The sequence below is a fragment of the Hyla sarda genome, chromosome 4 (assembly GCF_029499605.1).
Source record: "Hyla sarda isolate aHylSar1 chromosome 4, aHylSar1.hap1, whole genome shotgun sequence".
NCBI lineage: Eukaryota > Metazoa > Chordata > Amphibia > Anura > Hylidae > Hyla > Hyla sarda.
The window spans coordinates 418,369,221-418,382,447 of record NC_079192.1 but is presented as its reverse complement, the minus strand read 5'-3'; the positions used below and the strand labels follow the sequence as shown (position 1 = coordinate 418,382,447).

General features: G+C 50.0%; 1 protein-coding gene across 1 annotated transcript in view; it reads right to left on the bottom strand.

Moving 5' to 3' along the window:
* Nucleotides 1–13,227, bottom strand: part of MANSC1 (MANSC domain containing 1) — a 44,986-nt gene that overhangs the window by 17,579 nt on the left and 14,180 nt on the right. The window lies entirely within an intron of this gene.

Sequence of the window (13,227 nt, the reverse complement as noted above, 5' to 3'; positions counted from 1 at the left end):
TACTATATACTGACTGTATCTATATACTGACTGTATCTATATACTATATACTGACTGTATACTGATTATATCTATATACTATATACTGATTGTATCCATCTATATACTATATGCTGATTGTATCCATCTATATACTATATACTGACTCTATCCATCTATATACTGACTGTATTCATCTATATACTGACTGTATACATCTATATACTATATACTGACTGTATCCATCTATATCCTATATACTGACTGTATCCATCTATATACTGACTGTATCCATCTATATACTGACTGTATCCATCTATATACTGACTGTATCTATATACTATATACTGACTGTATCCATCTATATAATATATACTGACTCTATCCATCTATAGACTATATACTGACTGTGTCCATCTATATACTATATACTGACTGTATCCATCTATATACTATATACTGACTGTATCCATCTATATACTATATACTGACTGTGTATCCATCTATATACTATTTACTGACTGTATACATCTATATACTGACTGTGTATCCATCTATATACTGACTGTGTATATATCTATATACAGTGGTCCCTCAACATACGATGGTAATTCGTTCCAAACGACACATCGTTTGTCGAATCCATCGTATGTTGAGGGATTTGTGCAATGTAAAGTATAGGAAGCTGTACTCACCTGTCCCCGCCGCTCCCGATGGTGACCCCGGGCCTCCGCTGGGCTCTCCGCTGTCTTCTCCGGTCCTCCACTGTCTTCTCCGGTCCTCCGCTGTCTTCTCCGGTCCTCCGCTGTCTTCTCCGCTCCTCCGCTGTCTTCTCCGGTCCTCCGCTGTCTTCTCCGCTCCTCCGCTGTCTTCTCCGGTCCTCCGCTGTCTTCTCCGGTCCTCCGCTGTCTTCTCCGCTCCTCCGCTGTCTTCTCCGCTCCTCCGCTGTCTTCTCCGCTCCTCCGCTGTCTTCTCCGCTCCTCCGCTGTCTTCTCCGCTCCTCCGCTGTCTTCTCCGCTCCTCCGCTGTCTTCTCCTGTCCTCCGCTGTCTTCTCCTGTCCTCCGCTGTCTTCTCCTGTCCTCCGCTGTCTTCTCCGCTCCTCCGCTGTCTTCTCCGCTCCTCCGCTGTCTTCTCCGGTCCTCCGCTGTCTTCTCCGGTCCTCCGCTGTCTTCTCCGGTCCTCCGCTGTCTTCTCCGCTCCTCTTCTGTCTTCCGCAAGGCCTTACTGGGCCTGCGTAGCGACGTCATTACGCCGCTGCGTACGCCATTCTTATTGGATGACGTGCGCAGCAGCGTATTGACGTCATCGGAGAGGGCCGAGAAGACACCGGAAGACCAGCGCTGGACCCGGAGGGCACCCCGGAGCATCGTGGAGGGGTAAGTAATACTTACTGCACCACATGGGGAACATTAAGCTGCTATCCGGCAGCAGCTTAAGCATTTGGCGCTGCCGGATGGCACTTAATGCGATGGCCCCGACATAAAAAAGCATCGTATGTCGATTTCATCATATGTCGGGGCCATCGTAGGTCGTCGGGATATCAATCACTGGTGGCCCCCGCTGTTGATCTCGTCTTCTTTGGGATGAGGCCACAAGGTTTACGCACCAAGATTTTGGGATTTTCTCCCATTCTTCTCTGCAGATCCTCTCATCTCTGTCAGGTTGGATGGGGACGGTCAGTGAAGCCATTTTCAGGTCTCTCCTGGGATGTCCCATTGGGTTCGGGCTCTGGCTGGGCCCCTCCAGGGCATTCACAGAGTTGTCCCTGAGACGCTCCTGTGTTGTCTTGGCTGTGTTTAGGGTTATTGTCTTGTTGGAAGGTGAACCTTCTGCCCAGCCTGTGGTCCCGACAGCTCTAGAGCTGGTTTTCCTAAAGAATATCTCAATACAATGCTTCATTCAGCTTTCCCTCAATCCTGAATGGTCTCGCTTTCTTCACAGCACTATGCTGCCCCCACCATGATCACTGTAGGGATGGTATTGGGCAGGTGATGGGCAGTGCCTGGTTTCCCCCAGACATGATGCTGCCCCCACCATGATCACTGTAGGGATGGTATTGGGCAGGTGATGGGCAGTACCTGGTTTCCCCCAGACATGATGCTGCCCCATCATGATCACTGTAGGGATGGTATTGGGCAGGTGATGGGCAGTGCCTGGTTTCCCCCAGACATGATGCTGCCCACACCATGATCACTGTAGGGATGGTGATGGGCAGTACCTGGTTTCCCCCAGACATGATGCTGCCCCCACCATGATCACTGTAGGGATGGTATTGGGCAGGTGATGGGCAGTGCCTGGTTTCCCCCAAACATGATGCTGCCCACACCATGATCACTGTAGGGATGGTGATGGGCAGTACCTGGTTTCCCCCAGACATGATGCTGCCCCCACCATGATCACTGTAGGGATGGTATTGGGCAGGTGATGGGCAGTGCCTGGTTTCCTCCAGACATGATGCTACCCCCCTCCATGATCACTGTAGGGAGGGTATTGGGAAGGTGATGGGCAGTGCCTGGTTTCCTCCAGACATGATGCTGCCCCCACCATGATCACTGTAGGGATGGTATTGGGCAGGTGATGGGCAGTACCTGGTTTCCTCCAGACATGATGCTGCCCCCACCATGATCACTGTAGGGATGGTATTGGGCAGGTGATGGGCAGTACCTGGTTTCCCCCAGACATGATGCTGCCCCCATCATGATCATTGTAGGGATGGTATTGGGCAGGTGATGGGCAGTGCCTGGTTTCCCCCAGACATGATGCTGCCCCCACCATGATCACTGTAGGGAGGATATTGGGCAGGTGAAGGGCAGTGCCTGGTTTCCTCCAGACATGATGCTGCCCCCACCATGATCACTGTAGGGATGGTATTGGGCAGGTGATGGGCAGTACCTGGTTTCCTCCAGACATGATGCTGCCCCCACCATGGTCACTGTAGGGATGGTATTGGGCAGGTGATGGGCAGTACCTGGTCTCCTCCAGACGTGATGCTGCCCCCACCATGATCACTGTAGGGATGGTATTGGGCAGCTGATGGGCAGTGCCTGGTTTCCTCCAGACATGATGCTGCCCCCACCATGATCACTGTAGGTATGGTATGGGGCAGGTGATGGGCAGTACCTGGTTTCCCCCCAGACATGATAATGCCCCCACCATGATCACTGTAGGGATGGTATTGGGTAGGTGATGGGCAGTGCCTGGTTTCCCCCCAGACATGATGCTGCCCCCACCATGATCACTGTAGGGATGGTATTTGGCAGGTGATGGGCAGTACCTGGTTTCCTCCAGACATGATGCTGCCCCCACCATGATCACTGTAGGGATGGTATTGGGTAGGTGATGGGCAGTGCCTGGTTTCCCCCCAGACATGATGCTGCCCCCACCATGATCACTGTAGGGATGGTATTGGGCAGGTGATGGGCGGTGCCTGGTTTCCCCCAGACATGATGCTGCCCCCACCATGATCACTGTAGGGATGGTATTGGGCAGGTGATGGGCAGTACCTGGTTTCCCCCAGACATGATGCTGCCCCCACCATGATCACTGTAGGGATGGTATTGGGTAGGTGATGGGCAGTGCCTGGTTACCTCCAGACATGATGCTGCCCCCACCATGATCACTGTAGGGATGGTATTGGGCAGCTGATGGGCACTACCTGGTTTCCCCTCAGACATGATGCTGCCCCCACCATGATCACTGTAGGGATGGTATTGGGCAGGTGATGGGCAGTGCCTGGTTTCCCCCAGACATGATGCTGCCCCCACCATGATCACTGTAGGGATGGTATTGGGCAGGTGATGGGCAGTGCCTGGTTTCCCCCAGACATGATGCTGCCCCCACCATGATCACTGTAGGGATGGTATTGGGTAGGTGATGGGCAGTGCCTGGTTTCCCCCCAGACATGATGCTGCCCCCACCATGATCACTGTAGGGATGGTATTGGGCAGGTGATGGGCAGTACCTGGTTTCCTCCAGACATGATGCTGCCCCCACCATGATCACTGTAGGGATGGTATTGGGTAGGTGATGGGCAGTGCCTGGTTTCCCCCCAGACATGATGCTGCCCCCACCATGATCACTGTAGGGATGGTATTGGGCAGGTGATGGGCGGTGCCTGGTTTCCCCCAGACATGATGCTGCCCCAACCATGATCACTGTAGGGATGGTATTGGGCAGGTGATGGGCAGTACCTGGTTTCCCCCCAGACATGATGCTGCCCCCAGCATGATCACTGTAGGGATGGTATTGGGCAGGTGATGGGCAGTGCCTGATTTCCCCCCAGACATGATGCTGCTCCCACCATGATCACTGTAGGGATGGTATTGGGCAGCTGATGGGCAGTGCCTGGTTTCCTCTATACATGATGCTGCCCCCACCATGATCACTGTAGGTATGGTATGGGGCAGGTGATGGGCAGTACCTGGTTTCCCCCCAGACATGATAATGCCCCCACCATGATCACTGTAGGGATGGTATTGGGCAGGTGATGGGCAGTGCCTGGTTTCCCCCAGACATGATGCTGCCCCCACCATGATCACTGTAGGGATGGTATTGGGTAGGTGATGGGCAGTGCCTGGTTTCCCCCCAGACATGATGCTGCCCCCACCATGATCACTGTAGGGATGGTATTGGGCAGGTGATGGGCAATGCCTGGTTTCCCCCCAGACATGATGCTGCTCCCACCATGATCACTGTAGGGATGGTATTGGGCAGCTGATGGGCAGTGCCTGGTTTCCTCCAGACATGATGCTGCCCCCACCATGATCACTGTAGGTATGGTATGGGGCAGGTGATGGGCAGTACCTGGTTTCCCCCCAGACATGATGCTGCCCCCACCATGATCACTGTAGGGATGGTATTGGGCAGGTGATGGGCAGTACCTGGTTACCTCAGACATGATGCTGCCCCCACCATGATCACTGTAGGGATGGTATTGGGCAGGTGATGGGCAGTACCTGGTTTCCTCCAGACATGATGCTGCCCCCACCATGATCACTGTAGGGATGGTATTGGGCAGGTGATGGGCAGTACCTGGTTTCCCCCCAGACATGATGCTGCCCCCACCATGATCACTGTAGGGATGGTATTGGGCAGGTGATGGGCAGTACCTGGTTTCCTACAGACATGATGCTGCCCCCACCATGATCACTGTAGGGATGGTATTGGGTAGGTGATGGGCAGTGCCTGGTTTCCCCCCAGACATGATGCTGCCCCCAGCATGATCACTGTAGGGATGGTATTGGGCAGGTGATGGGCGGTGCCTGGTTTCCCCCAGACATGATGCTGCCCCCACCATGATCACTGTAGGGATGGTGATGGGCAGTGCCTGGTTTCCCCCAGACATGATGCTGCCCCCACCATGATCACTGTAGGGATGGTATTGGGCAGGTGATGGGCAGTACCTGGTTTCCCCCAGACATGATGCTGCCCCCACCATGATCACTGTAGGGATGGTATTGGGTAGGTGATGGGCAGTGCCTGGTTTCCCCCCAGACATGATGCTGCCCCCACCATGATCACTGTAGGGATGGTATTGGGCAGGTGATGGGCAGTACCTGGTTTCCTACAGACATGATGCTGCCCCCACCATGATCACTGTAGGGATGGTATTGGGCAGGTGATGGGCAGTGCCTGGTTTCCCCCAGACATGATGCTGCCCCCACCATGATCACTGTAGGGATGGTATTGGGTAGGTGATGGGCAGTGCCTGGTTTCCCCCCAGACATGATGCTGCCCCCACCATGATCACTGTAGGGATGGTATTGGGCAGGTGATGGGCGGTGCCTGGTTTCCCCCAGACATGATGCTGCCCCCACCATGATCACTGTAGGGATGGTATTGGGCAGGTGATGGGCAGTGCCTGGTTTCCCCCAGACATGATGCTGCTCCCACCATGATCACTGTAGAGATGGTATTGGGCAGCTGATGGGCAGTGCCTGGTTTCCTCCAGACATGATGCTGCCCCCAGCATGATCACTGTAGGGATGATATTGGGCAGGTGATGGGCAGTACCTGGTTTCCCCCAGACATGATGCTGCCCCCACCATGATCACTGTAGGGATGGTATTGGGTAGGTGATGGGCAGTGCCTGGTTACCTCCAGACATGATGCTGCCCCCACCATGATCACTGTAGGGATGGTATTGGGCAGGTGATGGGCAGTGCCTGGTTTCCCCCAGACATGATGCTGCCCCCACCATGATTACTGTAGGGATGGTATTGGGCAGGTGATGGGCAGTACCTGGTTACCCCCAGACATGATGCTGCCCCCACCATGATCACTGTAGGGATGGTATTGGGCAGGTGATGGGCAGTGCCTGGTTTCCCCCAGACATGATGCTGCCCCCACCATGATCACTGTAGGGATGGTATTGGGCAGGTGATGGGCAGTACCTGGTTACCCCCAGACATGATGCTGCCCCCAGCATGATCACTGTAGGGATGGTATTGGGCAGGTGATGGGCAGTGCCTGGTTTCCCCCCAGACATGATGCTGCCCCCAGCATGATCACTGTAGGGATGGTATTGGGCAGGTGATGGGCAGTGCCTGGTTTCCCCCCAGACATGATGCTGCCCCCACCATGATCACTGTAGGGATGGTATTGGGCAGACACTTTTTAAAGTGGGCACTAGAGAAGTGTACAGAACTGTCACTATCTACTCTTTTTATAGTATGTCATTGTTTTATGTCTGATGAAGAATGCGGTCATATCTACTTCAATTAAATGAACTTCTATACTAGAATGTATATACTATACTAGAATCTATACTAATGTGATCGGCATATGTGAGTTGGGTGAAACACTTCGAGAAGTTCCATTATTCACAGGTAATTTATCTGCTACAGTGTTGGTGATCCAAACCCCAGGCCTATACACATAGGCACCGGGGGACACGAGTCAGCTGAGTGTATACTTACCTACCTACATGTCTTCAAAGGGTTTGTGCTCTCAGTGCAACACCATCTGGTACCACATTGTGGCCTAACGTGTTGTGATTGTGATTTTACCTGATTCACTCTCTCCTCTATAGGGATGTAGGATACATTTATATTTAGGTCTGGGCCACATTATGGTCTAACATGTGATTAACCATATCCTAGATTTTGGATAACTTCCATTATTCAGAGTCATACTGTCCTGCAGGTATCAGTGTCACTACGATAGTCTTCCCACCCCATTTCCCACTCCATTTCATTTTGGGCTAAACACATTGCAACTGGAGTTTATCACTAATTTGTTTTAGTTTTTTTCTGTTTGGATCCAGTTTGCTTTATCCCTCACTTATGACAGAATAGGGACAGTCTTCGTGGTTGAGACATCCTATTATACATCACTCAAATGTAGAAGGAAAAAGGAGCACATACCACAACTGTTGAATGCCATGTGTCAGGCCCAAGGCCTGATTATTAAAATCCTATATGTGTATTATAAATTATAACTGTGTGTGATGGATCATCCAAGACATGGGTGAGAGGTCATTCAGACTGTGTTTTGTGTATTGCATTTTATTGGAGGTCTGGCTGTCTTGGTATCTCCTTTGAAGTCGTGCATCTGGTCCCATCATATAATCAAACAGATAAGGGGTCAGGAAGAGAGAAGACCCCCTGGTGGGATCAGAGGGAAGGGGGGGGGGGGATGGAGTCTCCCTCCCAAGAAAGCAGATATGATATTTAAACAATGCTAGACTAAAAGCTGGTGTTCAATGCTGTGCAACAAGCTGACAAGACCATCCTAAGAACAGCTGGAACTCACTCTCAAAAGACTGCTATACCATCATGCTGTAAGAACTTCATTTTTGTTTTCTGAACTTGCTTTGCTAAACTCTTTTATATATTTTTGTAACTGTATGTCATTTGTTTCTGTATTTTTATATAGTCACCACTGTGATACCTTTTATCAGATTAAATGTTTAATTAATCAGCTCTGGTCTTTGATCTCTAAATATATGAGCTCACCTTTCTGAAGGCAGCACTGGTGGAAACACGTTTATCTAAGGGTTAATTTGGTGACTTGCTGGGACTAGTAGTGGATACCCAGAGGTCTGGCGGCTTTAACCCTTGCACCATCACACTCTCTCTAATTTCTTGTCTGGACCGATAGGGTGTGATTGTGACAACTGGTGGCAGCGTCGGGATATATTTTAGAGATTTTTAGTGCTTGCTGGATTTTACCTGTAAGGAAATCTTAGCACTAAAAAGAAATTGCATACATCTTCTTGTGTGTAAATTCCAAAGACAGAGCTCAGTGCTGGTTTAAAAAAAGACATACAAAAAGAGTGCAAGAAAGTTCTGTCCTCCCCATCTCCTGTTTTACCTCCTCTGTCTCATCTCGGAAATATGGAGGCATATCGCAAGCAGTCCAAGCCTGCACTGGAGCTAATGTGCCAAGAAAAGGACATCCCTACTGCAGGAAAGAACAAGGAACAACTTATTGCTGATCTTGTGAAGTATGATGCCCGTGCAGAAGAGCTGAGTGACATGAGGCAAAGTCTTGCAGCTGGAACTGCCATCCAACGACTGATATCTCCTGGGGAATACAACATTACTCCCCATCAGGACAGTACTCCACATGAGGCCTTGGACTCTTATATGCGGACTGCCTTACAACACCTTGGGAATGTGGATGCCAATATGAAACTCCAATTGCTTCTCCAGTACCAAACTGCTGAGAGAGAGGCACAGATACGAGCTGCTGAGAGAGAGGCACAGATACGAGCTGCAGAGAGAGAGGCACAGATACGAGCTGCAGAGAGAGAGGTCGCAGAAAGAGAGGCCCAGCGAAGGCATGAATTGGAGGTTCTGAGGCTTAGAGGGGATGCTTCATCCACACGGAGTGATTCGCAGGATCAAGGAGACCACAAACCCCGCTTGGAACATTTCCCCATGTTGGAGGAAGATGGTGATCTGGATGTGTTCCTGAGGGGATTTGAACAGATTTGCAGTTTCATCTACCTAAAGAACAGTGGGGATGATATCTAACCCAACGGTTGCGAGGGAAAGTTCTGGATGTGTTTGCTTCTCTTTCCTCGGAGAGTGACCAGGACTATGAGGCAATAAAATCTGCCCTGCTCAAAAGTTTTAATCTGACTCCAGAGACTTATCGGAAAAAGTTTCGGACTTTGCAACAAAGTGCCACAGAAAGCTGCACTCAATATGCAGGTCAGCTAAGGACTGCATTCAGGCAATGGACTGGGGGCCTACAAGTCAATACCTATGAGGCCCTGGAGGACTTGATGGTCCTGGATCAGTTTCTCCAAACACAGAGCTTTGAAGCCAGAGAGTGGATATTGGACCGCAAGCCCAAGACAGCTATGGAAGCAGGAGAACTAGGAGATGACTTTGCCAACAACCGGGCGCCAGCAGCAAAGCGTGGATCTGCACAAGCTGGAGCAAGTACCTGGAGGGGAGCCACACAACCACAAAGCACCACCAGGCCAGCCGGGAAATTCTTGCCATCATTACCAAAAGCAACAGGAGCCACATTGGGTCAGGGGGACACCCGCCGATGTCACAGATGCAACAATATTGGGCACCTAAGTGCCACTTGCCCCAACAAAAAGAATTCTCCACCAGTAGCTGGAGGACACACAGCAGTTCTTCTGGTGTCCGGAGCGGTGGAGAAAAGAGCGGATAACCTGCAGAGTGTAACTGTGGGTGACCGGGTGACAGTAGGTTTGCAGGATTCTGGAGCGTCCTTTACCTTGGTGTGGCCTAAAGTGGTGGATACAGAGGACATCATCCCTGGAAGAACCATGGCTTTAAAAGGAATTGGAGGTGTGCGGCCTTCTGTGTCCATGGCCCGTGTGTACCTGGATTGGAGTACAGGCAAGGGTTTGCGGGAGGTGGGGGTCTCTGAGGACATCCCTGTTAATGTTCTGCTGGGGAATGATTTGGGTCGGATGCTCTGTCTTTATGCTCCAGAGGACACTACCTGCACACCGGATGGGCTAGGAGAGAGCCCTGTTCATTCTGAGATACTGTGCGAGACTTTGGGAGACACTGCGAGATGTGGAAACTGGGAGGGAGTGCAGGGGATTGCTAAATGTTTACCTGTGACTGAACCAGTAATGTTTTCCAAAAGTGAAATGGGGTGTATTGTGACATGTGGTGACAATGCATTGCCAATGCCAACACCTAGTGGAGATGGGCTAGGGGGAGGGGTTGGTGTGCCCCTGGTGACATTTAAGGATGAGGGACCAGCAGTGAGTGATATGTCCCAATCCTTTGAGCCTAAGGAGAAGGAGGGAAGGAGTGATAGCCCTGTATATGATGCCTGTAACATTATTATGTATGGAACTGAGGGAGAGGAAGGTGGAGATGCTAGTTCATCTGGGGGAAATGTGCTCCCTGATGCCCCAAGATGGGGGGAGGGAAATGAGCATTTCCGGGAAGCTCTGCCCAGTGACCCTTCCCTTGAAGGGCTGAGACAACGTGCTGAGTATACAGATGTTGACACAGATGGGTATCGGGTATATTGGGAAAATGATATCTTGCACTGGGAGTCCCTTTCCAAAGGCATGCTAGGGGCCCAGGAGAGAGAAAGGCAGTTAGTGGTTCCTAGGCAGTACAGGAAAGAGCTGCTGAGGTTGGCCCATGAGACCCCCCTGGCAGGACATTTGGAAGTGGCCTATGCGGTCATAGAGAAGGAATGTCTAGCTGTGGTCTGGGCTTTGCAAAAATTACAGCCATACCTGTATGGCAGGGATTTTACTGTCATAACTGATCACAACCCTCTACATTGGTTGGACAGAGTGTCCGGTAACAATGGCACCTTGAAACAAATGCTAAAAACATTTGTAGAATCGGAGGGCAGAGACTGGGGAAAGTATTTACCCCATCTGTTATTTGCTTACAGGAAGGTACCCCAAGAGCCTACAGGTTTCTCGCCCTTTGAGTTATTATATGGTCACAAAGTGCGGGGACCCCGAGATTTAGTTAGGGAAGAATGGGAAGGGGGGCTACCTGCCCCTGAGACTTCTGTGGTGGAGTATGTTCTGAGATTCAGGGACAGGATGCAGGCATTGACTGGGCTGGTACAGGACAAGCTCATAGCAGCACAGTCCAGGCAGAAGTACTGGTATGATCACAATGCAAGGGACCGGGTCTATGAAGTGGGACAGAAGGTAATGGTTCTGAACCCCATCAGGCAGAATAAGTTGCAGGCTGCCTGGGAGGGTCCCTTCCCCATTCTGCAGCGCCTAGGACCCACCACATATGTAGTTGCCCTTGATGAGAAAGGTCAGAGGCAGAGACAGTACCACATTAATATGGCATACTATGACCCTGAGGAGGTTGTACTCAGTGTATGCAGTGCACCAGAGGAAGGGCACGGTAGTGATCCCCTACTAGACCGAGTGGAGGAAGCTAAGAGCCAGGGATCCCTTCAGGATGTAGAGATCAATCCACAGCTCTCAGCTACAAAGAAAAGGCAGCTAAATGAGGAAATAGGCCCCTTCAGTGCCATCTTTGCCTGGGAATGCAAGGCCTGTGGTGTCAAAAAAAGAAATAGACGGTTAATGGAGACAGATCTATCAGCCTGGCACGGCAAGATCTCTCTGTCCCCATCTTAAGGGGGAGGTGTCAGGCCCAAGGCCTGATTATTAAAATCCTATATGTGTATTATAAATTATAACTGTGTGTGATGGATCATCCAAGACATGGGTGAGAGGTCAATCAGACTGTGTTTTGTGTATTGCATTTTATTGGAGGTCTGGCTGTCTTGGTATCTCCTTTGAAGTCGTGCATCTGGTACCATCATATAATCAAACAGATAAGGGGTCAGGAAGAGAGAAGACCCCCTGGTGGGATCAGAGGGAAGGGGGGGGGATGGAGTCTCCCTCCAAGAAAGCAGATATGATATTTAAACAATGCTAGACTAAAAGTTGTGTGTTCAATGCTGTGCAACAAGCTGACAAGACCATCCTAAGAACAGCTGGACCCTCACTCTCAAAGGACTGCTATACCATCATGCTGTAAGAACTTCATTTTTGTTTTCCGAACTTGCCTTGCTAAACTCTTTTTTATATATTTTTGTACCTGTATGTCATTTGTTTCTGTATTTTTATATAGTCAGCACTGTGATACCTTTTATCAGATTAAATGTTTAATTAATCATCTCTGGTCTTTGATCTCTAAATATATGAGCTCACCTTTCTGAAGGCAGCTCTGGTGGAAACACGTTTATCTAAGGGTTAATTTGGTGACTTGCTGGGACTAGTAGTGGATACCCAGAGGTCTGGCGGCTTTAACCCTTGCACCATCACACTCTCTAATGTCTTGGCTGGACCGATAGGGTGTGATCGTGACATCATGTTCATATTTATTTCTTCAGTACGGGGTAAGGCGGTGTGGGGAAAGTGGGAGGGTGGACGACTGCTTCAGAGGAACTACGGGCAACGGTCCATGTCACGCTGGTCCGCGCCCTCGATGGGCCTGATGAAGTGCAGACCAGCGTGACACGGACCGTTGCCCGTAGTTCCTCCGAAGCAGTCGTCCACCCTCCCACTTTCCCCACACCGCCTTATCCCGCACTGAAGAAATAAATGTGAACACGGCATTCAATAGTTCTGGTATGTGCTCCTTTTTCCTTCTACATTTGAGTGAAGTCTATTGATACTATTTCAAGTGGTGAGCACTACTGAAGTTGTGGCCAGAAGAGGGTTACTAATGTCCATGTGTAAGAAATCTAGAGAGCTGATTCCAGCAAGGTCTTAATACAGTGCAGCGGTGCCGGTATACATCTTGTTTAAATACATCCTATTATACAGTTTTCTCGGGGGCCAGTAGTACAGAGCGGACACTATTCATTACAACTTTTGAATCTATTTGCAAGAATAAGACTATTGTTCTCTCCTGTTTATAATCTTTTACCATAATCCCACAGGCCTATTTCCATTAGTCTGTCTCTTGCAATTGACTACTATTAGATGTGAGGCCTAATAGTATTCACCACCATTTTCTTTTTGTATGTCCGTGTATTTGATTGGTATTTTTAGTGTACCTAATAAAGGTTACGTTTTATAGTAATTTGTAATTCATAGCCCCATTTGTGGATACATTTTCAGTGATTAAATTACTCTATACCTTGTTGCAAACTGTACAGCAGAATGCAGAATCTAGTCACAGCAAAGACACCTAGCCAAGAGCTTTAGAAGCTGTCCCGACTCTACCCCCTTAGCATGAGATTAGAGGTGAATCGTTATTTTTATAGTTAGTTTAGTGTTGGCCTGGACTCTGGTCAGAGAACAT